This window comes from Orycteropus afer, unplaced genomic scaffold (assembly GCF_000298275.1).
Source record: "Orycteropus afer afer isolate SDZICR_OR568_19922 unplaced genomic scaffold, OryAfe1.0 scaffold00733, whole genome shotgun sequence".
In the NCBI taxonomy this organism is placed as follows: domain Eukaryota; kingdom Metazoa; phylum Chordata; class Mammalia; order Tubulidentata; family Orycteropodidae; genus Orycteropus; species Orycteropus afer.
Genome location: NW_006922320.1, coordinates 614,839 through 625,315, shown reverse-complemented (window position 1 = coordinate 625,315; position 10,477 = coordinate 614,839).

The window sequence follows — 10,477 nt, the reverse complement described above, 5'->3', positions numbered from 1 at the left end:
CCCTTTGGAAACCTGTCTTTTGGAACTTCAAGTTTCCCCAGTAAAAATGCTTTTTCAGAAAAAGTGTGATTTAAATGAGCTCTGTACCTGGTTTATGCAAACAACAGAAACACATTCTCTGTCACTAGTTAGGAAAGCAAATGCTCGAAACCCCTCGGAAGTAATGAATACCAGGGGGATGGGATTAGGGCCCAAGCCTTCTGAGTTGAGTACCAACCCCTTCAGAAAGCACTGTAAAAAATTTGCCCTATCATCCCCATCAAAATCAGCAGGGAAATTGCACATATTGCATGAAATGGTTGGCTGTCCTGTCTTAAGCATGAAGAGTAATTTCACACCAGTTAGATTAAAAAGAACTAAGTGTAAAAGGTTGCAGCATGCAAGGTGGAGAAGAGAAAGCAAGCTGCGTGACCGTGAAACAGTTGGTTACAAGTCTCAAAGGAGAAACGTAGGATTTTTCTGCCAGAACCAATTTTCAAGTAAGACTGAGGAAGGAGCAGATGTTGACACCCCCCTCCAAGGAAACAGCACAGCAGATAATCATTGTGTTTTAACACCTGAGGTCAGGGAGGACCTAGCGCAACAGGCCATGCCTGCCTTCCAAACACATGCTAGTTTAGAGAATACAGTTAAATCAGAAGCACGGGAGAACGGAACAAGTTGCAGCCAAAAAGAAGAGAAGGGACCAAAACTAGGAAGTATGTGTACAGGTAGTTGGAGGTCAAAAAGCTTAAAAGATTGTAGAATATTTTTGAGGAAGATCAACTATCTTGAACACAGGAATACTTTTAAGTTCAGTGCACTCCTGTCCTCTCCTGAATCTGTTGATAGTGGAAGTAATCATCAGGTTCACATAGAAGAATCCAAGCACTTTACCTTAAGATCCCATTCTGCTAGGCAAGATTCCTTGAAAAAACAATCTAAAGAGATAGAAATTGCTAGAGCAAATAATCCTCCTAGCAGTAAATATGCCAGCCAACTTGGCAACAGTAAGTTAGTTAAATGTGTTAATTATGACGAGAACACCTCTGATAGTGCTGTAGTCATTAGCAAATTGAGCAAAAGAAAAAGACCACCTTGGAAGACCGCAGAAATGTCAACTAAAAGACATAAACAACAGTCTTGCAAGAGTGGACAAATGGCAAACTATTACTCAAAACCCCAGCTAGGTAAGTTTTTCTCTCCTTAATTTTAAAGTTTCATTGTAGGTGCCTTGAGTCAAGTATAATAGATGGAAAAGGAGCAGCTGATCCAATTTTGATTGGTTTCTACATTGTTTGGACAACCCAGTTTCTTGGCACCTAGTATGAAACTCATGAAATTAGGTGCTGCTACATACACCAGGGAGGTGCTTGGTGGTACAATGGTTATAGTGCTCAGCTGCAAACCAAAAGGTCGGCAGTTTGAAACCACCATCTGCTCCACAGGAGAAAGAAAGATGTGGCAGTCTGCTTCTGAGAAAATTTCAGCCTTGGAAACCATATGGGGCAGTTCTACTCTGACCTATAGGGTGACTGTGGGTCAGAAGCAACTTGATGGCAACAAATATAAACATACTAGTACACTTCCCCATGCCTTAGTGTACCGAGGATTTCAGGAATAGTAAAATATGTTCAGTTGGGACAGAAAGCTTCTAAACATATCTCATGTAAAAGTTATATTGTCTGCTTTTGAATTTGATAGAACTTAAAATATCAACAACAAAATTGACTTTGACAGATAAATATGCCCAGAACTAAAAATGTACTACTGCACTACAGGTTAAAATCTATTTATTCTCTTGATAATATAATAAATAATAATAAGACCAAGTAAAAGAAGTGAAAGCCAAAATGATGAGGATTAACGTACATCATAAGCCTTGGATAGCAGGCTCGTGGTGACCATAATGTTGTCATGGCATTGGTGCTGCTGCCCGGACCACTTCAGGACACGGGTTATTTGAAAGGTGTTAGGGGAACAGTGTGTTTTTCTCAATAAATCAGCAAACATATTGACTACTGGTTTTCATATTAGACATTGAACTAGTTTCCACAAATAGAAAAACAAGGATTTCTTTCCACACATATCCTAGCACAGGCTAACAAAGGAGAAAGAGTTATACCCAGGTACTGTTAAGGTAATGCTCAATTCAGAACGCAAACTGACATTATGTTAGCAAGTAGTTAGGTGCTTGACTTGTTACCCTGACCTTAAGTGCTGAAAAGACTGTAGCGCTTCTGTCACCCTTAGACTAGCCAGACTTGGAGTTGACCACTGTGGGTACCAATGCAGCCATTTCCACCTCTGCTTAGTGACACATGCCAGAGAGTGTTTGGGAGGGTGGTAGTGTTTACTGATACTTCCCTCACGTGAGAGTGCCAGGTTATGTTGTGAAATGGAAGGACTTTTCCTCATGTGGCTTCATTACATTGTACATTTTAGGAGAGTTTTTTGGGTTTAGAGTGTTATTGGTGGTTTTGTTTTTGTTTCCTTTTTCAAAAGCTAAAACAATAGTATTGGGTCTTTTATTAAAATATTAATTAAAAACAGTAATTAAACTCCAGAGTTTGAATAGGTTAAGTTACTGTGGCCCCCAAAAGTTATTTAACTGAATAACTTTAAATGCCCACTTCAGTAATGTCTAATACTTAATTTTTAAATGTGATCAAACTAGCCTTATTTTTGAAAGATGAGTCAAAACTAAAAGGAATGAATGGCCTTTGTCTCTTGCCCTCAGGGTAGCATTATAACAGAAAATACCATCATAACAAATATTTTGTCAGGAGGAAAAGGGGACAAGTAATTCTGTAATGATTAAAAACAACAACTGCAAGAACAAATTATAATTCACCTAAAAACGCCCACAGGTATTATAAAAGGCTAACGTGAATGGAGAGTGAGGGGTAAGGGGTTCATGGTAACTCTCTGCCATCCACATTTCACACCTGCTACGGTTCACCACAGGTAGTTCCTATTACTTCATTTTACAACAGAACTGTATTTTCTCTTTCTAGCTTCTTAACCATTGTCTCTTCCTAAGGAATAAGTCTTAACGTTTATTTTATTGACTCTTCACCCTGTAAATATGAGGTCATCCTAGAAAAGGAAATGGAAGATGCCTTACTATTGCTTTTCAAATTAATTTCAAAAGACTTTTGGGATATTTTTGAATTTTTTGATATCACTAAGACTTATTTTTCACCTACTCTTTTTTCGTTTTTTAGACTACTAGTACTATTTCCTGTTCTGCTTAAAATTTTATCTCTTTTACTGATAACTTTCCTTGTTTATTTTTTAACATTCTTCTTTTAATCAACAAAGACTTTTTTTAAACGAAGTTGTATTTATAGCAATATTTGTATATTTATCTGATTTTTAAATGTTTTCTTAAAGTCTTTTTTTTTTTTCCTCATTATTCTTGGTATTCCATACTTCTTTTTGCCTTTTTTTGGAAGTGATGCTAAAATTCATTATTAGTTTTATATGTGTTTCTTCTTCATAAAATACTTAGTGACTGGAGACTTGAGAAACTTTAAACAGTAAGACTTTTCTAGAAAAATTTCTGGGGCAATGTATATAGTGAATGAAATATTTCTACTGATGAAAAAACCATGAATGTTTTGTTTTTGGACATTTTGAGATTAACTATCCAGATATAATTAATACATAAGAGTTTTAAATTTTTACTTCACGTGTGTGCTGCTGTAATGAAGTATAGGCATGGAAGGAAGGAGGGAGAAATGTAATTCTAGATGATTGTAGTTCAACAAGTACTTAATGAATGGCTACTGAGGAAGGTTCAAAGAGGTCCCTTTCCATTTAAGTGAGAAAACAAAACCTACATCATTTATTTATTTATTCGCTAACTAGAGTGTATTTTATGTTTTAAATGTGTACCGGGAGGTTAAACGGTTAAAGTCATGCCTTTTGCTCCTAGGGAATTTACCATCTCATGAGAATAGACAAGTGGATTGACAATCCCAGGAGGCAGTGAGTGCTGTGATAAGTGCGACACTGGGCCTGCAGGAGCATGTAGGAAACTCATGCCAGACTTGGCGATTAGACAAGGTTTCCTGTAGTCGCCTCTCAGCTGAGGCTTGAAGTATTCGAGGCTCTTAGAAGTCAAGGAGGAAGTGTTTCAGGCAGAGCCAACTGCGGGTGGAAAATCTGTGGGACAGGAGAGAGCATGGCTTGGTGGTAACACGGAGTCATTTCCCTGAGGTAAATCCACTGACGCTGAGCCAGAAGAGGGAGCCGTGGGCGGGTGGAAGGGCCGAACACAAGCGCTGAGGGAAGGCGGCGTCCTGGGCCCTCGCGCCGCCGGGAGCCGCCCTGGGCTCAGCCACTGTGTGTTGTAGAGGAGAGCTTCTCCACAGGATTTTCCTGGCTGCCTCTCTCCCAGAGCCACCGGGAGTGGAGCAGAGTAGGTCAATGTGAGAGATGGATGAAGGAGAAGCATTATGTCTTAGAGAGCTGAGGAGTTCCGAGAGCAGCCGGGTGTTTGGTTGGAGCGTGTGGGTAGCTGCTAAGAGCCCTAAGGGACACACGAGAGCGCCCGCCTCGGGAAGGGGCTGGAGGAAGACTTGGGGCCGAAAGCCAGTGTTGTGTTTGTTTGTTTGTTTTAAAAAAGTTGTTTAGATGTCAGTAGAAAGAAACCAGTGAAGAGAGGCTGAAGATAGGAGAATGAGACGGGGACAGGGGGAATGGAGGGGCGCTCCTCAGTGTGTAGGGTCTGGGGCATCCTCGTAGAAGTTAGGCCTGGTCGCGTGGCTGTTCAGACACCAAGGAAGTGGGAAAAACCTGTGGGGACGCAGATGAGTTTATAAGCCGTGGGCAGGATGTTGAGATATTATGGTTGCTGTGTTGTTTTTTCTGTGAAGCAAGAGGAACAGAATGTGAAAAACGGGGTGGGATTGAGGGACGAGGCCCAGGCTTCAGTTACTTGTGCAGTGTGGGGAGAAACAGGTCTTCACAGCGGCGTGGTGTTACCTCGGCTGCCACGATGTGAGCCTAGAGAAAGATAAGCTCTCGAATTTGAAAGTGGTTGAACTCCAGTGGCAGAGTGGGTTAAGCGCTCGGCTGCGAATTGAAGCGTGCCGGTTCGAATCCACCAGCCGCTGAGGGAGAGCTGTGGCATTCTGCTTCCGCAAAGGTTACAGCCTTGGAAGCCGTGTAGGGCAGTTCTACTCTGTCCTCTAGGGTCTGTGAGTGGCAGTTGAGGACAGCAATGGGTTGGGTTGGGTTTGGAGCTCACCAAGAGGGTGTAAAAGAAGGACAGGTATCAAGCCAAGAGGATATCCTTTATTTTGTGAGCCAAACCAAAAACCAGACTCACTGCATGTGAGCAGTGGAGTTTTAAAAGACTTCTAGCAGTAGTAGCACACAGTACAGATTTGTGTGAACAGCCAGTTCCAGGAGGTGATTTTTGAGGTGACAGTGGCCCAAAGTGAAAGGTGGCTATTGAAAATAATAATGTAAGCCTTTCTCACATCAGTTTCTCAAGTTCCCAAAGCAAATGCTTGCCTTTCCTAACTGATAAATACCCAGATGTAAACAGGCTGACTTTGACCAGCTCAGGAAAGTTTTAAGACTAAAAGACCTAATGTGAACTTGAAGCTTGCATACCAACAGTGCTCATCATAAAGCGTGTTAAAATTTCCTCATAAAAATTCAGAAATTTCAGTGGACACTTTGGAGTCTGAAACGATTGAAACACTGTTCTGTTCAGCACCTTCTCCTCAGAAATGACTGACTATTCCTTCCCCCCTCTCAGAATTCTGGTTTTCACACAGGTTTATAACTAATGGGTGATTTCCAACCGACTGGTATACTTATTCAACAACTCTGATTGTACTTTGAACATTTTACCACGTTTTGCGAGCCCTAACTATTGTATGGCTGAGGCGACCCTCAGTACAGGCTATCCCTAGGAATTTTAACAGAATATTTAGAGTTTCTTCATATGCCGTTGTTGAAACTCAAAGCTCCAGTGGAAAAACTATGGAAGATTCACAGATTTCATTTTGATGATAAACCAGGTGATTCACAGTCCTCTTAGTCTCGTTTGGCCCTCAGACATTTCCAAAGATGTACCCAAGGAATAACAGCCCCCAAGACACTCTGTGTGCATCAGGTTCGCTGGTCAGATCAGGCTGGGAATGTTCAGTCCTCTCTTGTCCTTGAGTCCCAGCACCCTGTTGGTATGTGACCTCGCCTCCCCCAGGCTTTGCTGCTTCGACCATGAGTGTCCCATAGGACACAGTTTGGGGACATAGTTTCCTGTGAAGGTTTCTCTATGTTTTACTGTGATATTCCAGAGAGAATGTAATGGCTATAAAAATATAAATGAATTTACACTGTTCCTGATGATACTGTCCTGATGTATATAAATTAAGTTAGGGTAATTGAAATTCAATTTTAAGTGCTTTATTAACACTTAAGAGAAAGAACACTGTGGTAAATAGCTTGAAGCCAGAGATGATTTCATTGTTTGGTCTGTATATTAGATTTTCTTTCATGTTGAGTTAAGAATAGCTGTTCTGGCAGTTAATTCAGGAGGCGGTGGGATCTATATTACAGATCATAATGAGAAAATACCTGACTATGAACTTGAAAACATGTGAGATCAATCAATGTCTCCTCAAGTATATATCCATAGTCGTCATTTGGTAAGGAGCTCTGGTGGCATAGTACCTAACACGTATGACTACTAACCAGAAGGCTTGCAGTTCAAACCCACCAGCCACTCCTCAGAAGGCAGTCTACTTCTTTAGAGAGATACTTCCTCAGAAACCCATGGAGGGGTTGTTATGAGTTGGGATCCGCTCGACGGCAGTGAGTTTTTTGTTTTTTGTTTTTTTAATTTGGTAAGAACTAGATGAAATGAAGATAGATATTTTAATATAAGAGCTAATCAATTCATCAACATACTCTTTTATATACTGGCTTTCAGTTACCACTTTGCTAATTGCTAATGCCATTAATCAAATGATCACTTTGACTCTGTTTAAGTATTCTGATATAGTCAGAAATTTTTAATTAATATACATTGTGTTTATAATTGGCTTTTGATTCTTTTTCTACCATAATTTTCCTATAAACTGAGTAAGGAGAAAATTTTAGGTTTTGAAATGTTTCTAATTTTTGCCACAATTGCTTTATTAAAATATGAAACAGCTACTTTGGTAATACAGTGTGTTGGTGTTTTTCTTAGAACTTTTCTTGAATATTTTATGTCTCATTCCTGTTTTCAATCATTACTGAATTTTCAGGATATTCTACTAATTGCCCCATATTTTTCATAGAAAACCATTCAATTTATTTAACAAACATTGGATACTTTCTCTTGATTTTCCAGGCTTTGTGTTAGATATTAGTCACAATGGAAGTCAAAGAAGCTATCAAAAACAACACTCGTTTTTACTTTGGCAGCATAATGAGTGTAATTTGAAGAAAGATAATTTGCTTGAATCTCCAAACTAGTGGGAATACAGTACAGAACTATTTTCAAGCATAGGATTAATTCTCTAAATCTGGGAATCCAGCCCAGGGCCTGTTCGGGTAAATAAAGTTTTATTGGAATACAGCCATGCTCACTCATCCACTAATTATCCATAGTTGGTGTTGTGCTACAGAAACCAAACTGAGTAGTTGCAACAGAGGCCTTCTGGCCTGCAAAGCCTGCAGTAGTTACTGTCTGGCTTATTGCAGAACGAGTTTGCCAACCATGCTTTTATATCATTAGAATTTTGGTATAGTGTGGCTAGGAGAGAAAAGAAAAAGTCATTGGAATTGTATTTAATAGATTGAGACTATTCTATCCCATTCAGCCCCATACACATATACTGTGCTGTGGGAGGAGAGGGGAAGGAGTATGGTATATTTCCCCCACACAGTACAGTGTATTTCTAATGCTTTCTGACATGTTAGTTTTTGTCTTGTTTTGTTTTTTTCTCTCTATGGGACAAGACCTGTCCTATCTAGCAGAGTGGTGCTGGGGGAGCCATGAGTGCCAGTCTTGTTTTGTTTTGTAAATCTTTATTATCTCCTTGCAGCTTCCAGACCTCCTTGTAATATCTGAGGTAAGTTCGAGGGTCACCCTTCCCTTCTTCCTTGACCAGCTGCTGCTACATGTTAGAGATTTTCTTCAAGGCTTCATCTCAGGACAAGCTCTTGCCTCAGGGTCCTGCTTTTCCTCCCTTCTCTCTCCCTCTTTTCTTCCTTTTCTTTTTCTTGGGTGGGAATTCCAGATTCCTTGTGCAACTCTCCTGGCTACCTTTCGCTCTCTCTTCCTCGCTTTTTTCCCAGTCAACTGCACTTTTCATAGTGGAGTTGAGGATTCCTGTGATTATCATAATAGCCTACGGAACTCACCTGTGCTTAACTGGGGGAAAAGACATCTGAACAGTTTCATCCTGCTAGGTTTTTTGTTAATTTTGTTTTAATTAGTAGCTTGGCTTCCTCCCTCCCCCGCCCCCAGTTCCAGGTGACCTGGAAAACTGTTTACTACTTTCTGTGCTATACAAATATAGCTAGGTTTTAAAAGCCTGTTTCTATCGATTCCATCAATTTTTAAATATTTGTCTCCTATGTGTCATAGTGGCTAAGGCACTTGACTGCTAACCAGAAGGCTGGCAGTTCAAACCCACCAGCCACTCGGAAGGAAATGAGGCAATCTACTTCCGTAATGATACTGCCTCAGAAACCCAAGGAGGGGTTGCTGTGAGTTGGGTCCGACTCGACGGCACATAACAACAACAACGTGTCTGGCAGATGCACGGGTTATAACTGAGGACAAGAAGTGATATGGTTGCTGCCTTCATGGTTCAAGATTGTTTGGAGATGTAGACAATGATAAAATAATTATACAAATCTGCTAAGTTCTCAATTCATATATGGTGTTATGGGAACCTAGAGGGAGAGGTTATCAAGTCCATGAGGTGAGGGAAGGGTTCCCTGAGGAAATGGCCGATGAGCTTAGCTCTGAAGACTGAGTAGAGATGAACTGGGCCAAATGTAAGGAGAGCTGGTAGAAGAGGATTGGCTTCCTAGGAAGAAGGAATGGCACGTGGTGAAAAGCCAAGGAGTGGATTCAGGCCACGTAGGACAGGGAACATTTGGCATGCTTTTAGGCAGATCCATGACAGCCTTTATTCCAACACAGTGCTTCTCAACTAGGGATAATTTGCTTCCCTCCCATCACCAAGGTATATTTGGCAATGTCATGACATTTTCATTGTCACAACTCAGAAGTACTATTGTCATCTGGAAGGTGGGACTAAGCATGCTGCTGAATATTCTGTAATGCATAGATGGCTTCCCATAGCAAATAATGATCTAGGCTAAAATGTTAATGGTGCAAAACATTCAACTGTGTGGATCATAACAAATTATGGATAACATTGTCAAGAATGAGAATTCCAGAACATTTCATTGTGCTCCTGAAGAATCTGTACATAGGCTAAGAGGCAGTCATTCAACAATCGAGATAAGGCACGGTTAAAAATCAGGAAAGGTATGCATCAGAGTTGTATCCTTTCACCCTACTTAGTCTGTATGCTGAGTAAATCATCTGAGAAGTTGGACTACGTGAAGAATGCACTACCAGGATTGGAGGAAGATTCATTAAGAACTTGCAATATGCACATGATACAACCTTGCTTGCTGAAAGTGAAGATTACTTGAAGCACTTACTGATGAAGATCAAAGACTGCAGTATTCAGTGTGGCTTATACCTCAGCATAAACAAAACAAAATTCCTCACAATTGGACTAATAAGAAACATGATAAATGGAGAAAAGATTGAAGTTGTCAAGGATTTCATTGTACCTGGATCCACAGTCCACACCCATGGAAACAGCAGTCAAGAAATCAGATGAGAAAGTATTGCACTGGGTGAATCTGCTACAGAAGACCTCTTTAAGGTATTAAAGAGCAGAGATGTCACTTTGAAGACTGAGCTGCACCTGACTCAAGCTGTGGCATTTTCAGTTGGCTCATATGCATGTAAATAAGGAAGGCCATAGAAGAATTGATGCATTCGAATTGTGGTGGTGGTGAAGAATATTGAAAATACCATGGACTGCCAGAAGAACAAACAAATCTATCTTGAAAGACATACAGCCAGAAGCTCCTTAGAAGCAAAAATGGCCAGACTTCATCTCATGCACTTTGGTCAGGTTGTCAGAAGGCACCAGTCTCTGGAGAAGGAAGGATATCATGGTTGGTAAATTAGAGGGATAGCAAAAAAGGTGCAAGTTGGATTCAGAAGAGGACGTGGAACAAGGGATATCATAGCTGCTGCCAGATGGATCATGGCTCAAGGCAAAGAATACCAGAAAGATGTTTACTTGTGTTTTATTGACTGTTGTTGTTATGTGCTGTTGAGTCGGACCCGACTCCTAGAGACCCCTCCTTGGGTTTCTGAGGCAGTATCACTACGGAAGTAGATTGCCCCATCTTCCTTCCAAAGAGTGGCTGGTGGGTTTGAACCTCC